The sequence below is a fragment of the Heterodontus francisci genome, chromosome 5 (genome assembly GCF_036365525.1).
Source record: "Heterodontus francisci isolate sHetFra1 chromosome 5, sHetFra1.hap1, whole genome shotgun sequence".
Classification (NCBI taxonomy): Eukaryota; Metazoa; Chordata; class Chondrichthyes; order Heterodontiformes; family Heterodontidae; genus Heterodontus; species Heterodontus francisci.
The window spans coordinates 134,365,124-134,386,965 of record NC_090375.1 but is presented as its reverse complement, the minus strand read 5'-3'; positions in this window follow the sequence as shown (position 1 = coordinate 134,386,965).

The window sequence follows — 21,842 nt, the reverse complement described above, 5'->3', positions numbered from 1 at the left end:
ATTCTGTAACACTCTGTGATTTCTCCACTCCTCCAATTCTGGTCTTTTGCACATCTCCAATTGTACTGCTTCACCACTGGAGGCCGTGCTTTCAGCTCCCTATGCTCTGAGCCCTAGAAGTCCCTCCCTAAACCCTTCTTCCCCTCTCCTCGTTTAAGATGCTCCTTTAAACCTTCCTCTTTTCATCTGTCTGTGTGTGCACTGTTAGCTGTGGCTCAGCTTGTAGCACTCTTACCTTTCAGTTAGAAGATTGTGAATTCAAGACTTGTTCCAGAGACTTGAGCATTAAAAATCTAGGCTGACACTTCTGTGCTGCACCATCACACATGCTGTCTTTCAGATGAGTTGTTAAACTGAGGCCCTATCTGCTTTTTCAGGTGGATATAAAAGATCCCATGGCACTAATTTGAAGAAGAGCATGAGAGTTATCCCCAGTGTTTTGGGCAGTATTTATCCTTCAGTCAATGTCATGAAAACAGATTATCTGGACCTTATCACATTGCTGTCTGTGGGAGCTTGCTGTGTGCAAATTGACAGAAGTATTTCCTATGATTCAGCTACACTTCAAAATTATCTCCTTGGTTGTAAGCACTTTGGGACACCCTGAGTAAAGGTCTGCTACCCGGCCCAAACCTGACGGGACCCGACGACGTGTGTTGGGTTTGGGTCGGGTCGGGTTGCACTTCCAGGTCTCGCATTCGGGCTCGGGTCGGGCCGGGTCAGACACGCTCTGTCACAGGTAAGTGGCTCCACTGTTAACTTAATTTTTGGACTAGAAAGGTGGTTTTGTTGCAGTTATTTTAAGCTTGTGTAGATCAGCAACAGTGAAAAATGGAAGGTAAGTTAACTGATGGTCGGGTTGGGCGCTGGAAAAAATGGAAGGACTAGGGTCGGTTCAGGCTCGGGTCAGATGTGGTTCTGTCGGGCTCGGGTCGGGTTATTTTTTTTGCAGACCCAAGCAGGCCTTTAATCCTCAGGTCATGAAAGGTGCGATATAAATGCAAGTCTTTTTTCTCATTTTTCGTGCCTCTGTGACTTGGTGTCAAATTTTGTTGTGAAATTGAATTCAATAAATCCACAATGTTTCTGTATTGTTGCAAAAACTCAGCTGCTTCACTAATGTCCTTGAAGGAAAAGAACATGCCATCCCTATCCGATCGGGTGAGTGTGACCTTGAGAGGCCTCATGAAATATCCTGTCTTCAGGTCAAAGCAGTCAGAGGAAAGGGTAGCCTAGTGATTATGGCAATGGGCTAACAATGCAGGAATTGAGTTCAAAACCCAAAATAAGAAATTAAATGTGGATGGGAACAGGAAGTTACAAAGGGACGTAGATAGATTGTACATAGGAAAAACTATAGCAAATGGAGTTCAATGTGAGGTCATCCAGTGTGGATCTGAGAAAGACAAATTGGAATATATTCTTTATGGTGAAAGACTGGAAGCAGTGGAGGAGCAAAGAGGTGTCTATATACACAAATCACTAAAAGCTTAGTGCACAGCCACAAAAAAAATAATTAAAAAGGCGAATGGAATGTTGGCCTTTATTTCAAGGGATTTGGAACAAAGGGGAGGAAGTGATGCCTTAGTTGTATAGAGCCTTGATCAGACCTCGTCTGGAGCAATATCTTCAGTTTTTGGCACTGAACCTCAGGAAAGATATATTGGCCTTGGAAGGGGTACAGTGCAGATGCACCAGAATGATACCGAGGCATAAAGGATTAAACTAAGAAGACAGGTTGCATAAACCTGGCTTGTATTCTTTGGAGTTGAGAAAGTTGAGGGTTGATCGAATCAAGGCATTAAAAATGATAAGGCTGAACAATCTTCAGTTACCTCATCAATGACCTTCCCTCTGTCGTAAGGTTAGAAGTGAAGCTGCTCACTGATGATTCTACAGTGTTTAGCTCCATTCACAATTTCTCAAATACTGAATCAGTGCAATCCAGCCAACAGAAGGACTGGGACAATATACATGGTTGGGTTGACAAGTAGCTGGTAATATGCACACCACATAAGTGCCAGGCAATAACCATCTCCTTATCATTATCCACAACTTGTATTTATATAGCTGAAGTCTAAATCATTAACTTTGTTTCTTTTGTTCACAGATGATGACTGACCTGCTGTGTATTTTTAGTTTACAATCCTTCAGATATTTACAGAAAGGAAAGTGAGCATGATGCCAGCCAGTCATAGGTGCTTGTTATATACAGTTTCCTTCACGGTATTTCCTTCCCAAAGGCAAAATCTTTTCTCAAGTAGTGTGCCCCTATCAGCAGTGAAATAACTCCAAGTGCTTCCACAAATTCTGGCGTATTAATCAATATCAAAGACAGATTTCCATACCCAGTGGCACTGTCAATCATCCTTTTCTCAATGTGCTACTTAATAACCATCGAAATTTTTAAAATAAACATTCATCATGAATACACTATAATATGTAACATCTAAATCTGTTTCTTTTTGAGTTTAATGTGCTTCAGAGTCAGGATGAATATGGGTGTGGGAAGAAGCAGCACAGCTGGACAGATGTGCACATGAGCTATCCTACCATTTTGAGGGTTTTTATTGGGTTGGAACACTCTTTCAGCATGGCTGACAATCACAGTGATACTCTGTCATTGTATGACTGACGTCCACCAACATCTCCCTCTTCAGGCGCTCATTGTGGTTGTTGTGAGGCAGGTGGGGGCTTGTTTTGTGGCTCTTTGGAAATGAGGTCCAGATTGCTTGATATTTTCTCCAGTCTAGGTAGAGGCTGTACATTATATACATTGACAGGCATGTGTCCAAAACCTGCTTAATCCTCATGTTTGTATCTGGTGGGGTGGAGTTGCCTACTGCTGCTAGCAGTGACAGTTGTGCTAGTCTATGTATCTCAGGTGGACCTGGGAACAGACCCAGCGAGCAGGTACTGATGGGATAATCAATGCTGGGCCTTTGTGGCAACCTGGATTGCTTCCTAAAATGTTTTGATTTCGGAGCAGAATCAGAAGGTGGCATCAGAGCATGTCAATCCAAGCACATCCTCTCCAGCGTATGTCTCGCAGGGTGAGTGACATCTATGTCGTTTATATGGATTTTGACACTTTTGCTAGATGAGTTTAAGTTGACTTTTTTGCATTTTATGTAATTGGTAACTATGTGGATCTGTTGCTAGGTTTTTGTCCTTTTTCTGCTATTTGGTGATGTAGAACTCCCTGCTAAGCTCCTTTTGACTTCCTGTGGTTTCTGTCTACTGGGAGGTGAGTACTGTACAAACCTTACAGTACAGGAGTGCATTACTGTACAGCCAAGTTCGGCACTGGGCCTCATTTGAATGGAAGGGCAAAGTTACCAAATGAAACATTCAAATACTAATCCCTCTCCTTCTGGCTACACAAAAATATAACTGAAAAACTTCTGTGGCTGATTTTTGAGCAGCTTTCAGCAGCCCCTTTAATGACTATTGGTTAGGCCACTCAAGACCTGGTACAACTGTATGTAAAATTTATATTTGGTTTGCAACCCAATTTGCATAATATAGCAACTTGTTTGTTGACTCCTTACCTATTTATTGACCTGTTTGAATATGACATCAGGTGCAAAATGAACACCCATGAGTTGAATTTCTTCTCAATGCCCATCTCGGCCAGGATTTTTCCAGCACACCATGGGCTAGATTTTACGACCCCCCCCCCCAACATCAGGTTTATGGCGGTGGGGGGTCGGAAATGCCTCTGGGAAAGGGCCGCCACGCACCCTGATGCTGGGAGGGCCCAGCCCAATATTGCCGGTGGCGGCGAGGCCTCGTGGTGGCACCCGCACCGCTCGGCAATGGGACCGCAATTTAAACATTTAAATAAATTAAAATAAATGAATTAATTAATCTCACGTCACCTCCTGATGTTCCGCCGCAATCTTCAGCCTGGTGGCCGGCACATCCTTGCCTTCAGATCCCCATCTGTGGAAACGAGGCAGAACACTTGTAGGGAGGAGTAGGTGGTAAGTTTATGAGTGCGGGGGAGGCGGTAGGGAGTGGGGTCAAATCATGGGTGTAGGGGATGGTGGGAAGGGTTGGTGTTGAAAGTTTGTGCAGTTTGAGGGGGGGGGAAGTCAAATGATAAAGGTGTTTTGGGGGGGGGGGGTTAAGTGCAAATAATTAATTTAATTGTTATTGGGAGGGTGGGAGAGGGGCAAAAGAGATATATTTATTTATTTTAATTCCATTTACCTTTAAATAATTAAATTTCCCGGTAGGGCTGACAGCCCAGTTGACACCATTGCCAGGGGCGGACAGCCAGCCCTCTCCATGTGATTGTGTGTGGAGGGGGACAGCCCGCCCCAGCTATGTAAATGAGCCATCGCACAGAAGATGGCGGTGGCTCTGCAACATGCCTTTTTTTTGCCCGCTGCCAAAATCGGCAGCGGGTTCATAAAATACAGCCCCATGAGCCCCAACCATGAGCGATGGTGAATGGCAGTAGCACGGTGGCAATTTACCAGCAGTGTCCAATTAAGCGGCTGCCACCGGGACTGCCGTTCCAGGATGGTGGCCTGCCTCTTCGAGCTAGTCTGCACCCTCGGCAGTGCCACCGATAGAGGTGGCTGCTGATGAAAATGCAAGGGGTACGTTACTGAGGCACCCTTGAAGGGCCTGGAAAAAATTATTGATGTGCCGGGGCCAGGCCCTTCTGTGGGTCTCTGGGAGGGAAGGTTCCCTCCCCTGGGAAGCCGTTGGAAGGCAGCCTCAATGTAGCTGATGGTCTCCCCATGCAGCGGGGGCCATTCCAACACCAGTAAAATGCTGGTGGGCTGGTAAAATGGCCATCAATAGGCCAATTAATTATCTTATGCTATTCCCACTGCTGGGAATATCCCCTGGTGGCAGGACTACTTTGAGCTTCCATCCCGATCCTTCCATTACCATTTTACTAACCGTGCCGCCTCCCAGCCTTTCTCCAAAGGGCTGGTAAAATTCTGGCCCACGTCTCTAATTTATGCAAATTATTATATTTCATTGTCCCAGTAAGCAGAAGATCAGAGTTCTAATCTCCCAATACTGGGTTGACATTCGACAGAGTACTTTGTCCTATGGTACTGGAGTGACAACCCCTCCCCCCGCTGCCAATCACATCTAGCCAGTTTTCCTGGTAGGGAGTTGTGCGTCAGGCTAATGACCTGTCCACATAAAAAGGGACTTTGTTACAGAAACATACCAGAGGACCATCTGCTGGATGTAAAGCAGTGGATAAAATTGGTTACCTTGTGGCACAGAAGAAAAAATAATATTTCCATTGTTGTTAAATCACAATGTATACCTTTTTAAATGCTGGCTGATGCTTTTTTTGGATGGGTACTTTTCTCAAAAACTTTAAACCTGATATCCTGTAAAAAGGATTGTGCACTTTATTGCCCTTTGCAGGGTGTACTTTGAAACAATCAGCATAAAAGACCTCAGAAATAACTGCAACACATCTGAGCATGTGAAGTCCTGTTTAAGCCTCCATGTGATAAAACTATTTCAAGTTCTTTTCTGAATGTCCTCACACATCACAAGAAGCAAACAATTGTACTGCTGGAAATATGAAATAGAATTTCTACTGAATGAGCACGCATCAATATTTAAACAATCATATATTTTATTAAAATAATCATGAATATATGATTATTAAAGCAGCATCATCGAAGGCAATATATGTGAACTACAGATACTTGTATATAATTAACTAAACCATAATGGAGGTGGAAAGTCTTAGCCTCTATAATTTAATTTATTATGTGGGTTTGATTTTGTAATATTTTGTAACTCAAGCTTTTTTGAGACTGTTCTTCAAAAGATGCATTTCAGTTTCATGGACCCTTGCTATCCTTATTTTGATTCACCTGTTTACCAACAGATTTCGGGGATGGTCAGTAAAGTAAGTGCCAAATGAAACAGGCCCTGTCCAGCCCACCCACATGCCTGGCTTGCCGCATCAAACAAAATGTCAACAATATGATCAATGGTTTAAGTCAAATTACTGGTTTAAACTGCCATTTACACCATGGTATCATAGGGTCAAAGAGGAATTCACTGTGCTCTGTGAGGACTGTACAGACCTGCGGGAGATGAAATTCAATTTTTCTTTGAACTGACTCGGACTTTGTGGTTGAATACACTGCAGGTGTAAGGTCAGAATTCAGGACAGGTGCTCCAAGTGTAGTTTTATATACCTGTAAGAATAACCTTTTGCAACTTCAGGAGGGGAAAGATTCATCAGCTTTGACGGCTAGCCATATTTATGGAGACTTTTCAATAGAAACTGCAGTAAACATGCACCATTTCTGGATATAGTTTCGTACATGGTTGATCCCATGTTTTTCTTCAATTTCAACTGAAAATCGCATACATTGTATGGAGAGAAAAAAACAACTTAGCGGAGGTTATTTACATTTATTGCTGGACGGAAGTTAAAATTATGCCCATTAAGTGGACTTCAATGAAAAGAAAGTCAGACAAAGTGTAAAACAGGCAGCTGACTTACATTTACCCATTTTTTTGCCAGCACTGGAAGTTAAAATGACCCCAATCTGTTTATAATGTATAAAGGCCCTGAGTTTAGCAACATAGGTATAAGAGGAAACCAATTGGCTCAATGAGCCTACTCCTCCATTTTGTTACCTATGGCAGCTTTGTGCCTGGTGCAGTGAATCATGATTCATACATGTATCTCTTCTCATTCCAGTTTCATAATGCCCCAAAGACAGTTCTAATATCTGTAAATTTCATTTCAGAATGAAAAAGCTAGGACAATATAATGCAGAATAGAAGGGGGTATCTTGCTTCTCTTCTGTCCTTCACTTCATGAGGACTTACTGTCATATGAGGATACGCTCAAGCAGAACAACATGCCATGCAGTGCATTGCTATGTAAGCACTGTTTGAAGCGTTGGGGGCTTCCCAACATCATTCACATTCTGAATCCTGCTGGTCTATTTTTCATATCAGCAAAACTCTTGCTGCTGGCCAGAATTATTACCATTTAATTCAAATTACTGTCCAAACTGCAATTTACACCGCTGTAGCATAGGGTCAAAGAGGAACTCCCTGTGCTCTGTGATGAGAGTACAGACTGACAGAAGATGGCGTTGCAGGGATTGAGGCGCTACCAGCCCTCTGATTGGCTGGCAGCTCTTGGAATTGGGACTTCTTGTCTCAAAAGGGCGGAAATCCCAACCGAGGCCACGGAAAATGTCTGTGTGGCTTCCCGGCCTAGCAGAGGTGGGCTCGCGCTCAACCTTTTAGCTGGTAGGCGGGGCCACTGCCTCAATATAAAATTCCGGCCAACATGATTAAAAAAAAGGTGTATGATGTATGTCTGAGGAATACAGCAACTGAGGGCCAGGCCAAATACAATAAGCTGAGAGGGGAAAAGAAGAGGAAAATAAGGCAGGCAAAGAGAGAATATAAGAATAGAATGACAGTTAACATAAAAGGTATCCCAAAAATCTTCTACTGGCATGTAAATAGTACGCAGGTCGTCAGAGGTGGGGTGGGGTCCTTATTTTGTGCCTCTGCAATATTTTAATCAGCCCTTCCCATAGCCCATAGCCCTCATGGCCTTTTGCATTGTTCACAAGTTGTACACCCTGCAATGTTCTTGACATGGCATTTTCCACCTTCCCTTCCGTTGAATATTGAAAACTGCTGCTGACAAGCTTGTTAATGACCTCCTCACTGAGCTCAACAGGCACTTAATTGGAGGCATACAGGGTTGCTGTTCCCTCACTCTTGGCATCCCTTTAAAAATGGCTTTGTGTTCCGGAGGTGGTGGGACCCAGTGCCAACCTCTGAGAACACAATCTTTAAATCTCATGGGCACCCGCTCCCACCCCCAGCAGACTTTAAAAATCTAGCCCTATGACTCTATAACTATATTTGCTTAGACTTTCATGGGCTGGATTACCAGGGTTTGGGAAACACATGTCTCTAAGGACACCCCCACTTTAGCATAGTAGCAGAAACTGGAATTTGTTTTTATAAATCTCACGTCTCATTCCCTTGTGTTACAATCAGGTAAGGAGGGGTAAAAGGCTCCCCTCTTGTCCCTATCCTTGTTTGGCTGCATCAGGGTTTATTTCTTTTTAACAGTGGATAGACTTACCAATTCAATGAGTGTTTAACCCTTTTAGTGCTATGATCATAAAAGAACCAATCAGACAGGTTTTCTTGAGTGTAAACAAGAAAGAGGTTAGTTTATTGGACTTATAACCAAAACCTAATGCTCCAACTTTTGCACACACACACACAAACACATACACACACGAGAATCAGACACACAAATATGTTACAGAGTGAAGAAGAATAGATTGGTTGGATTAGAGTCCAGAACAAACAAAGAATATACAGTCTGTGGAGTCTGGTAATTCAGTGGCCTTCCAGATGAACTCATGGTCCTGAAGTTTCTGGCTGGTAGAGGTGGCCACCTGGTTCAGGGTTTACGTGGAGACAGTTATGTAGATGGCTTTTTCCCTGGGGTCTCTGTCTGCAGCAATGGTAGACTTGGATGTTTTGCAGCCCACAGGCACGATTCAAACTTGCGGTGTTGCCTGGAGAGAGACAGACAGACAGACAGAGACCCCCACTTGTGTCCTATACTGGTCAAAAACAGTTGCTTGTCTGATGTAGCCAAAAGAAACTGCATGTTTTCACACAGATGGAGAGACTGTCACAGGATTGTCTAGTGTATTCTCTCTTTTGTATCTTAATTAGTTCAAGCCTTAAGATTTCCAATCTCTCTCGTGTCTCATTGAGGCTTGTCTCCACTAGTGTTAATGCTCCAAGATGGCTTTGAATGTTTTGTTAATGGAGGTAAAGTAGGTAGCTCATTTAAAATTAGGAAGCCATTGTTCTGGTGGGAGATTAACCAGACATTCGTCTCCACCTCGATACCTTGGAATGTGAGGTATTTCAATGCAAATTGCAGTGGTAATTTTAGCTGCTTTCTTTTTAAAAGTTTAGTTTAGGTTTTCATCTGTTGGATTAAAAAAATCATTCAGCATAGCATGTTTTCATGACTCTTGATTCTTACAAAATTACATCATATATAAAAATGCATGGAAATTACAACATGGAAAAAGGCCATTCAGCCCAACAAGCATATGTTGATGTTTATCCTTCCCACAAGCAGTAGTCCTAATCTCATGTTCTTGTTCTGCTCCCATATCCATTTATTTCCTTTCCCTTCAAACATCTAGCTACCCTATTTTTAAAGGTTTGCACAGTCTCTAGTTTACAAGGGCTCAAGAGATCGAGTAATTGATTCTTAGCCAGATGTCAGAACTATCTTTCAATATTACTCCCCTACCTAAACTGGTTGAGTTTTATCAGTTCTTGGCTGGGTTACTTTCTGTAGCATCTCACAAAATGCGTTAGATTTCCATTGGAAGGAGGGCAAACTCCAAGTGAATTTTGTGCCCTACTTGATTACCATGTAGTTTTATTCATGCAAGCTATGGAATAGTCTATAAACAAGATGACGGGATGGCAATTTGTTTTATTTAGAAGCTTATGTATAATACAGCCCACCTCCCCTTGTTCTGTAGCCCTCAACTGACTTGCTGCTCCATGTTTCTCTGGGCCTTCATTCAGGTCTTACCCACCTGTGGACATTTGCCCTGTTTGACAATTTGTCAATGCTTTTTCAATTCCTTTTCAGCCAAAGAAGGCAAGTGTTACAACCCATGGTATGGGTGACTTCCACTTTTCACCTCTCAACTGACCGCAGAGAGTGTTTTTTAAAAATAGTGTTATAGTCTCTGAGTGTTTTAAGGGTCAAATAAACAGACAAATTACAGGTTTTCTCATAGGTTTAAAAAGAAAGATAACTACTTACTAAACAATACCCAAAAATGTTCACAACCTCACCCACTCACACAGGCACACACTTGCACACGCATAAGAAAAGATCAAGATTAGAGGATAGGATGCATTTAAGTCCGATTGTTGTAAAAAGAGTTCACATTGAAACCTTCTTGGTTTTCCGGGAGGAATTTTTAACAGCGTTGCAGGCCTGATATTCCTTTTCTTGGTTCACTGAAGGATTGCCGATTCCTTTGTGTAAGACTCAGTCAAAGTCAGTGGACAATCTTGTTAAAATTTCTTTGATGGGATGTTTTCAAGGTCACCTTTTCAAGTCTGTGCCTCAGTGGTTTAAAGATGTTACAGGCAGGGCCTTATTCTTGGCTGGGATGGATCTCTCAGCTGCTGGCTTTCTATCTCACTCACTCTCTTTCTGAGGTCTTTTTTAAGAAAAAAAACGTTACCAGGCTGGGGTTCGGTCAGGTAATCATAGATGTTCTCCCCTGGTGTGTTCATACAATGTCTTTGAACATGGGGCCATTGTTACACAATGGGATTTGAATGGGGCTGATCTGATACAGTGTGGTGTTATTGGGCTGAAATTTATACTTGCACTGGGGGTAAACGGGAGTGGGAACCTCTTACATACAGGACGGGTCACCTGTCCTCTTACTCCATTTTGTTTGCAGCAAAAATGTGTCAATTTTTTGGAGTTTAATTCACCAGTTCAGTTATACAGTTCATAATTATTCCAGATCACTTCAGTTCATAACTGTTCCTTCCGTGAGCATGACGCAAGGTAATGCTATTAGGAAGCAGAGTTGTCCCAGCTTCCATCCAGCATGTAAGGGGCTCTTATAAAGTAGAACTATTAACTCTATAGGCTGTTTTCCTCTTCCTGTGGGGAAATGTTTGAACTGCAATTGGTTACTGGTGTTACGACCAGGTGAGAAAGGTGTCGAGGGTTCCCTCTCAGCCTTCACCTGATCTTACCATAACAGGGTTTTATTTTTAAACACACTGTGTTTTTAGCTCCCCCTTGGTGAATCCTTGTTCACTGCTTTTCAATTATAAGGCAAAGAAACCAGCACAAACAGCTTTTCTTAGGTTTAAAGAAGAAAAGTTGAAATTTATTAAACTTGAACCTCAACGCCCACGGATACACGATGTACCCCACGCTAGCATGCATATGCGATACACACATGCAAATAGAGGCGGAAAAGAGCAGAAGGAAAAAAATAACGTGGAAAAGTTTGAGGTTATATCTGAAGAGTTTTTGTTATGGTTCTTCGAGCTCACTGTAGAGGAGCATGATATAATTCTTCCTTAAGATGGAGAGTGAAGTAGTTGAATCCGAAACTCGGGTCCTGAATCTAAATAAAGGAAACTATGAAAATATGAGGCGTGAGTTGGCTATGGTAGATTGGGGAGCTTTACTAAAAGGGTTGACGGTGGATAGGCAATGGATAATATTTAAAGGACGTGTGCATGAATTGCAACAATTATTCATTCCTGTCTGGCGCGAAAATAAAACCAGAAAGGTAGCTCAACCGCGGCTTACAAAATAAATTAGGGATAGTATTAGATCCAAAGAAGAGGAATATAGAATTGCCAGAAAAAGCAGCAAGTTTGAGGATTGGGAGCAGTTTAGAATTCAGCAAAGGAGGACAAAGAGGTTGATTAAACGAGGGAAAATAGAGTATGAGAGTAAACTTGTGGGGAACATAAAAACTGACTGTAAAAGCTTCTCCAAATATGTGAAGAGAAAAAGATTAGTGAAGACAAATGTAGGTCCCTTACAGTCTGAAACACCAGAAATTATAATGGGGAACAAAGAAATGGCAGAACAATTAAACACATACTTTGGTTCTGTCTTCACAAGGGAGGACACAAATAACCTCCCAGAAATGTTAGAGAACAAAAGGTCTAATGAGAGGGAGGAACTGAAGGAAATAAGTATTAGTAAAAAAAATAGTGTTAGGGAAATTAATGGGGTTAAGGGCTGACAAATCCCCAGGGCCTGATAATCTACATCCCAGAGTACTAAAGCAAGTGGCCCTGGAAATAATAGATGCATTGGTGGTCATCTTCCAAAATTCTAGAGACTCTGGAACAGTTCCTACAGATTGGAGGGTGGCAAATGTAACCCCACTATTTAAAATAGGAGGGAGAGAAAAAACAGGGAACTACAGACCAGTTAGCCTTATATCAGTAGTGGGGAAAATGCTAGAGTTTACTATAAAGAATGTGATAGCAGAACACCTAGAAAGCATAAACGGGATTGGGCAAAGTCAGCATGGGTTTATAAAAGGGAAATCATGCTTAACAAATCTACTGGAGTTTTTTGAGGATGTAACTAGTAGAATAGATAAGGGAGAACCAGTGTATTTGGATTTTCAGAAGGCTTTTGATAAGGTCCCACATAAGAGGTTAGTATGCAAAATTAAAGCACATGGGATTGGGAGTAATATACTGGCATGGATTGAGAATTGGTTGACAAACAGGAAACAGAGAGTAGGAATAAACGGGTCTTTTTCCAGGTGGCAGGCAGTGACTAGTGGGGTACCGCAGGGATCAGTACTTGGGCCCCAGCTATTCACAATATATATTAATAACTTGGGTGAGGGAACTAAATGTGACATTTCCTAGTTTGCAGACGTCACAAAGCTGAGGGGGTGGGGGTGGGGGGGGGGGGGTGGAATGTGAGTTGTGAGGAGGATGCAAAGAGGCTTCAGTGTGATTTGGACAAGTAGGGTGAGTGGGCAAATGCATGGAAGATGCACTATAGTGTGGATAAATGTGAGGTTATCCACTTTGGTTGTAAAAACGGAAAGGCAGATTATTATCTGAATGGTAATAGATTGGGAAAGGGGGAGGTGCAACGAGACCTTGGTGTCCTTGTACACCAGTTGCTGAAATCAAGCATTCAGGTGCAGCAAGCAGTTAGGAAGGTGAATGGTATGTTGGCCTTCATTACAAGAGGACTTGAGTACAGGAGCAAGGATGTCTTACTGCAGTTATACAGGGCCTTGGTGAGACCACATCTGGAGTATTGTGTGCAGTTTTGGACTGCTTATCTGAGGAAGGATGTTCTTGCCTTGGAGGGAGTGCAAAAAATATTTACTAGGCTGATTCCTGGGATGGCAGGATTGACATATGAGGAGAGATTGGGTCGACTAGGCCTATATTCACTAGAGTTTATTAGAATAAGGGGGGATCTCATAGAAAATTCTAACAGGACTAGCAGGCTAGATGCAGGGAGGATGTTCCCGATGGATGGGGAGTCCAGAACCAGGGGTCACAGTCTCAGGATGTGGGGTATGCCATTTAGAACCGAGATGAGGAGTAATTTCTTCATTCAGTGGGTGGTGAACCTGTGGAATTCTCCACCACAGAAGGCAGTGGAGGCCAAGTCATTAAATATATTCAAGAAGAAGATAGATATATTTCTTAATGCCAAAGGGATCAAGGGATATGGGGAGAAAGCGGGAACAGGGTACTGAATTAGACGATCAGCCATGATCTTTTTTGAATGGCAGAGCAGGCCCAAAGGACTGAATGTCTTACTCCTGCTCCTATTTTCTATGTTTCTATGTTTATCTGCCCTATAAGCCCCATAGGAATTTTATATGTTTCAGTTGATCATCTCTCATTATGTTAAACCCCAGGGAATATAGGCCTAATTTTCTCAATCTCTCCTCATAGGACAACAACCTCATCTCAGGAATCAATCCAGTGAATCCTCATTGCACTCCTCCATGGGCAAGTATGTCTTTTCTTAGGTAAGGAGGCCAAAAAGACGTAATATTCTTGTTAATTGTTAAATTAAGCATGATAACTAATGTGGAGTGTAAAACTCTGTTGTGATATTGCTTTAACTGCTTTACTACTAGTTTGCATACTACTGAATATGTAAATAGTTTAGTGTGCATCATCACAGGAAGTGATGCAAGCTAAAATGTAGTTGGAGCAGTGTTAGCAGGTAGCAGGTAAAGAACCATTCGTTTAGCTTAACAATCATTGTCATAGTGTTTGTAGATTCACAGGAACTAACAACTTTCAGAACACCATTTGGGAGTTATTGCTTTCTATGGTTGCCATTCGGTTTGTCAATGAGTCAAGACCAGTTCCAACAGCATATGGATCACATTACTGAGTGTGTTCCTGGATGTGTTTGCATTGTGGATGACATGGGAAGTATTGAGGAAGAGCATGACAAGAATCTTCACCTTCTAATAAAGATGGCTAGAAAAGAAGGTCTCATATTTAATAGCAAAAAATGTGCTATCAATGTGAAGCATATTAATATTTTTCTGTTCAATCCATTCTGACCCTGGAATATGACCTGATCCCAGTAAAGTTGAGGATGTACAATCAGTGCCTGCTCCATAAGAGATGGAAACTTTACAGAGGTGTTTGGGCTTGTTTAATTTTTTAGCACCATATATCACAAATTTCTCTGAGAAAGCATCATCACTGCATGAACCTCTCAAGAAAGTTATGCAATTCTTGTGGCACAAAATCATCAGCTCGCATTTGAATCGTTAAAACAGTCACTTTCTGCTAAAGCATGTTTACAATATTATCATCCAAGGAAAGAAACTATACTCAAAGTATATGCTTCATAAAAGCGTCTTGGAGCATGTCTGTTACAGGAAAGTAGACCAATTGGGTTCAGTTCTAAAAGTTTGTCACCCACTCAGGCGAACTATTCGAACATAGAAGGAGAAACACTGGCATTAGTGTTCAATATCACTAGATTCCATACATACCTATTTGGCAAACGGTTTGCTGTCAAGACTGATCATAAGCTATTGGCAATGATTTGGCAAAAATGACTCACCAGTGCGCCACCTCAACTCCAAAGATTAGTAATCAAAGTACAAGGGTACAATTGTGAGGTCCGATATAAGCCTGAAACCTCTTGGTTACATCTGAGACATTGACCAGGCTATCCAATCCCAAGAAGACAGAAGATGTACTCCTAGATGTCCAAGTGGATGAAGTAGATGTGGAACTAGAAGATGTGTACAACACTGACCTAATGTGATTTGGACAGAAGAAACGTGAAGAGCTCCAAAGAGAGATTTCCAGAAATCCTGTCCTCAGGGCATTATGGCAGTTCATTCGTGGATGGCCAGGTACAATACATACGGTTCCCACAGACCTCAGAACCTTTTGGCCATATCGTGACAAATTATGAATAATGAGTGGAGTCATTTTCAAGGGCAAACAGGTACTGATACCAGAAGTGCTTCATCCAGATATCCTTACACAATTACATCAAGGCCACATGGCCATTGAAAGCACAAGATGACTTTCATGTGAGACAGTTTATTGGCCACGGATCAATAACGACAGAATGAGCAGTGAAGATGTGCGATGCATGTCGAGAACAGCAACCAGGTCAACGCAGAGAGCCACTTCATCCTCATGATGTTCCATCACACCCATGGTCAAGAATAGCTGACTTATTTACCATCAAAGGTGAGGATTTCTTATTACCAGCTATTTCTCCAAATTTCCTATCATTTGTCAACTGAGGGATACATCAAGCACATCGGAAGAAAACACTATGAGTGCAATTTTTAGTCTTTTTGGTTTTCCTCCACCACCGACGCACAGTGACAGCAGTGTGTACCATCAACAAGATGCACTGCAGCTTTGCACCAAGGCTCCTTAGATAGCACCTTCCAAATCCGCAACCTTGACCACCTAAAAGGACAAGGGCAGCAGGTGCATGGGAACACCACCACCTGCAAGTTCCCCTCCAAGCCACACACCATCCTGACTTGGAACTATATCGCCGTTCCTTCACTGTCGCTGGGTCAAAATCCTGGAACTCCCTTCCTAACAGTACTGTGGGTGTACCTATACCACATGGACTGCAGCAGTTCAAGAAGACAGCTCACCACACCTTCTCAAGGGCAATTAAGGATGGGCAATAAATGCTGGCCTAGCCAGCGACACCCACATCCCATGAATGAATTTAAAAAATCCCCGCATTATCCAAGGTTGAATGGATTGGCAGAAAGGATGGTAAGGACAGTAAAATCACTAATCTTGAAATGTAAAGAAACCAATGAGGATATTCAATTAGCAATGTTACACCTACAAGCAACACCACTAGATACAGGATTACCATCCCCAGCAGAGATCATTTTCAGAAGGCAAGTCAGTACATCTCTTCTGAGTCATCATCTGATCAGATTGTCGTCAGTCCAAGATAAATTATTGGTAAGACAAGAGGAAATGAAAATCATACATGACAAACATGCAGGCATGGAGTTACCTCCTCTGCATGTAGGAAAGAAGGTCAGAGTGAACCACCCACAAGAGAAGACATGGTTCCCTGCAGAAGTGTCAAAGATCTGTAATGAACCACAGTCATACAAGGTAACCACCCTGAATGGAACAACTTTGAGAAGAAATAGATGTCAGCTGAGAGAGTTATCCAATAGCATCCTACCTAACACTCCTGTAGTGTCAAAAATCTGTTCACATTCAAGTTCTAAGAGTGGAGGTAAGGAAAATAGCATGCACAACACTCAAATGCAAGATCATTGTCCCTCTAAACCTATGAGGCAAGAGAAAAAAATTGACAATTCCTGATCTCAGCAAAGTTTCACTGTTACCAGATCAGGTCAAGTCAGCAGACTACCTGTACGTTTCAGAGATACTTGAATAATTAATGTGAGAGTCAATACATGTATAAATACTGTTCACAATTATCCTATTTCATTATGTAAATAGCTTATAGCTTATGTAATTTCCTATTTAAGGAAAGGGGATGTTGTGATATTGCTTTCATGTAATTTCCTATTTAAGGAAAGGGGATGTTGTGATATTGCTTTCATGCTAGTTCATGCTACTGAATATGTAAATAGTTTAGTATACATCATTACAAGAAGTGACTCAAGCTAACATGGAGCAGTTTTAGTCAGCAGGTAGCACGTGGATTAAAGAGCTCTCCTGGAATTCTGTTATACTTTAATATAACAGTTTAGCTTACCAATCATTGTCATCGTGTTTGGTACATTTGTGTTATGAACCAATAACACAACATACTCCAAGCGTGGCCTCACCAATTCCTTGTACAATTGTAGTAAGATTTCTTTACTCTTATACTCTGTACTCTTTGTAACAAAAGCTAACATACCATTGGCTTTCCTAATTGCTTGCTGTACCTACATGTTAACTTTCTGTGATTCATCTACAAGGACACCCAGGTGCCTCTGAATGCAAACATTTCCCAGTCTCTCACCATTAAACAATATTTTGCTTTTTCATTTTTCCTACCAAAGTGGATAACTTCACACTTTGCCACATTGTCTTCCATCTATCATGCTCTTGCCCACTTTATAACCTCTGCAACATTTTTGCATCCTCCTCACCGCTTACTTTGCCACCTAACTTTGTATCGTCAGTAAACATGGATACGTTACACTCAGACTCCTCATCTAAATCACTAATATAGTTTTTAAATAGCTGAGGCTCAAGTACTGATCCTCGCAGTACCCTGCTAGTTACAGCCTGCCAAACTGGAAAATGTCACTTTTATTCCTATTCTCTGTTTTCCGTCCATTAACCAATTCTCAATCCATTCTAATATATTACCCCAATCCCCTGAGTCCTAATTTTGTGTAATAACATCATCTGTGGGACCTTATCAAATGCTTTTTGACAATCCAAATATACTACATCCATTGGTCCCCCTTATCCATCTGCTATTACATCCTCAAAAAGCTCTTAAAAGATTTGTCAAACACGATTTCCCTTTTATAAATCGTGTTGACTCTGCTTAATCATATTTTGACTTTCAAAGTGCCCTGTCACCACATCCCTGATCGATTCTAGCATTTTCCCTGCTGCTGATGTTAGGCTAACTGGCCTATAATTCCCCATTTTCTCTCTTCCTCCTTTCTTGAATAGCAGGGTTATGTTCACTACATTCTAATCTTTAGGAACTCTTCCAGAATCTAAGGAATTCAGGAGATATCACCCATTTTAGACCATCACCAAAAATTAAAATCACCCCCAAAGAAATTAATGTAAACCGTTGTAATTTATAGACAGAATGAACTGCAACTTTCACCGACTTCCCTACCATAAAATATGGCCTATTTTTGTATGCGGAGGGGCACTTCTTTTACATGCAAAAAGTAGTTAAAATGTCTGTTGCAGTGTCAGTTTCAGTGATCCCATATTTGTCACTGAATGTACAGTTTTCAGTAATTTTGTTAACACTTTAGCAGCTGCTCATGAGCAAGCTGATTTCACAACTGAACAAAATTATGCTGGGCTGTTTGGAAGGGATTTACCAGTCATCAGTAAAGAAGAGAGAAACAATTTCTACTATATTTTTTTCTAAGAAGTGTTTGTTTCACCTCTTGAATGTACTAATTTGAAGATTGCCATCAATAGATAATATAATGCAGGTTTGATTTATGGAAGTGCAAATTCCATTTATTTCCACAACATCACAAAAGGAGTGTTATAAATTGCCATAAATCACCTACTCTCCCACGGCTGTTCTTGCTGTACAATATTTAACTTGTTTTTTATATTTAGTTGAGCTCTATTCTCATTTGTTTCCACCACTTTTTGCTCTGAGTCACTCCACAGCCTAGTACTACACCCACACCAATAAATCTGCGTGATATAGGTAAAAAAATGAATTTGAAGTTAGCTTAAAATTAGGTTCTTCAACAGCATATGTTTTCGAATTTGAATCATATATGAATACACATTTTGAAAGTAAGCTTTATAAAAAAACATTCAGAATTCATATGTCAATGTGGCCTTCCCCAGTTATGTAGCTATGGCACATGTTAGCATTTTTATAAATTATTGGTCCTTGAACTCTATATTCTACTCATACAATCAAAATAAAATACCCTGGAGCAATCTAATATCTTATTGGAAACTTAGTTAAATGGCCATCGCTGCTTTTATATTGTGCTTTGGCTCAGGATAATGATGTAAGCTCCTGGCATTTGGGTCTTGTGCAACGAGCCTTAGAAAATGGCAGCAAGCTTACTGTCAGGTTGTACCAGACCAGAGCAAACACCACATACACAGGTCTTGCCACAATATAAAATAGCAATAGTAACTATAAGTTAGGTTCAACTCTGCGTTTACAGAAAAAAGGCACAGTAACTTGCGCTGCCTGAAAGGGTGGTGGAGGCAGATTCAATGGTAACTTTCTAAAGGGAAATGGATATAAACTTGAAGGGGAGGAAATTGCGAGGCTATATGGAAAGAGCAGCGGACTGGGATTAATTGGATAGCACTTTCTAAGGGACGGTGCAGGCATGAGGCCTCCTTCTGTGCTATATGATTCTATGAAATAAGAAAACTACGCCATTTCATTCTTTACTTATTCCATCCTTCATTTCCCCTCCCTTATTCTCTGAAAGTGCTGACTCTATGCTGGATACAGGTCTGCAGGCAGCACATATACACTGGAACTGTTGCAGACTATTCAACTTTGGGGCCCTCACAGTTATAGAGTCATAGGGCTAAATATTATGGGCCCCCCTGAGACAGGTTCAGATTCACGGGGCCCACAGAATTGTGATGGGACACGGGGGAGGAGGGACCCTCACCTCCCCATCGCAATGCAATTTTGTCGGGGGTGGGTTAGGCTGACGACAGCCTTCCTACCTGGAGGCCAACTGAGGCCCTTAAGAGGCATATTAACAACTACAAAAGGGCCTCTTCCTCCTTGTTGCTGGCATTAAGTCAGCGGCTGGGGGCTGGGTGGGGGGAGGTTTCCGCCATGCGGGGAGGTCGCCCAGTAAAACGAGGTGACCACCCTGTGGGCTTGGCGGGGGGGAGCCTCCTCCATGGGCAATATGTAGCCCATGGAGGCCCCCAGGCATCAACAAAACACCTCCCTGTAACCCCTTTCCCCTATACTCAACGCCCACCTTTCTTCCCCCGCCCCCCCACCCCCACTGCCCCCGACATTGTCGGGGCCTTCTGGACTGATCCCAGCGACCCCGCCTCACTTACATAAGGTGCGGATCTCCACCGTTAGGCCTTAGTCCAAGGCCTCTGCAGTACCGGCAGTGATCACCGCTCCTGGTGGTGCTGTCAATGCTACTGAGCTGCCGGCTCTGTGATTGGCCGGCAGCTCTTGGAGGCAGGATCCCCATCTTTAAAGGGATGGGGATCCCAGAACAGGGCTGTTAATTGCCTAGCGTCGTAGAGTTGCTCAGGGTGGGGGACTCCAACTGGCCGAGGCAGATTTCCCCTGCCTTTCCGGCTCGGCGCCGGGAGCCCTGCCGTGGGCACAAAATTCCACCCATAGAGCCATTATGGCACAGAAGGAGGTCATTCAGCCCAACGAGTCCATGCTGGCTCTCTGTAGAGCAATCCAGTCTGTCCTATTCCCCCACTCTATCCCCATAGCCCTGCAACTTTACTTCTCTCAAGTGCCCATCCATTTACCTTTTGAAATCATTCATCATCTTTGCTTTCACCACCCTCGTAGGCAGCAGGTTCCAAGTAATTACCAGTCACTGCATAAAAAAGTTCTTCCTCACATCCCCCGACATCTCTTGTTCAAAACCTTAAGTGGGTGTCCCATAGTCCTTGTATGATTAGTTAATGGGAACAGTTTTTCTTTGTCTATCTCATCTAAGCTTGTCATAATCTTGTACACCTCTAAGAAATCTCCCCACAATCTCCTTTGCTCCAGAGAGAACAACCCCAGCTTCTCCAACTTAACCCTGTAACTAAAATCCCTCATCTCCGGAACCTTCTGGTAAATCTCCCAACCTCACAAGGGCCCTCACATCCTTCCTAAAGTGTGGTGACCGGAACTGGACGCAATACTCTAGTTGTAGCCTAACCAGAGCTTTATAAAGGTTCAGTATGACTTCCCTAACGTAACAGTTAAGCCAAATTCAGACTCAGCTGATTGCAACATGTATGCTTTCCACCTGAGGTCATTGTGGATTGATGAGGAGTGAGAATCTTGACTGTTCTCTGCTCTCCCTAGCTCAGGGATGTTGAGGCTGGCTGTAACATTCCTAACATCATTCCAGCTAACTTAGCACAAACTGTGAATTGAATCTGGGCCTTCATGGTCTGTGTGGACTTATCCACTGAAGCATCAGGAAAGACAGAATGCAATTTTTGGTCAATAATAATACTTTTATGGGCTAAAAAGAAAAGCTGAAGGAGATCAACAAGATTTTTTGGGGGGTTTTTTCCACTGCTGGTTATTCTGACTGCACGTAACATTTTTGCAACATCAACTCACCTTTGTTCTACTGAACTGGATCAACTGCATAAAACCTCCTCCTCTCCCCAACCTTTCCCCCTCCCCCATTCCACTCCAGTGTTTGGGTAATGTTTAGAGATTTTCTGCATGTGCATACTTTTGTTTTAAAAGAACATTCTCTGCCAATTATATTGCAAAAACTATGGTTTAGAAGAAAGCATTTATATATTGTTATTTTCGACTGGACAAAACATTTGGTTTATTTTCAAGGTTGCATGACATTTTCAATTTTTTTAGCATTTCAGAAACATTTGTTTGCTAATGTCCAAGGTTTACAGAAAGTATGAGAAGCACATTCCCAAAACTGGGCACACAGCCAATTCATTCCTTTAATAAATAGACTGCATGATGGGTTTGCAGACTGCGTTTAATTTATCCAAGTCATAATACGAAGTCTAATACCACTAAATAAACTTTCAAGCTATTGGCAGCAAGGGGAGGATAGTAACGAATCTGAAGGTAACATATAGTGATAAACTTTTATTGTCAGTACAACCTGGGTGCAAAGGGAAGCGGTAGTCTCCAGTACATGTAAACAGAATCCATCATTGCTTGTGCACATATCACAGGGTCAATGTTTTACAGGAGCGTAGCTCAGTGTGCCTGGCACCTGTTGGAGTAGGGAGCTTGGCCAGAAACAATAACCTCCACATCAACCCACAATCAACCTTGATGACTACCTCTTAGTACAGACTGCAAATAATAAAAGTATTTTTTCAGGCTC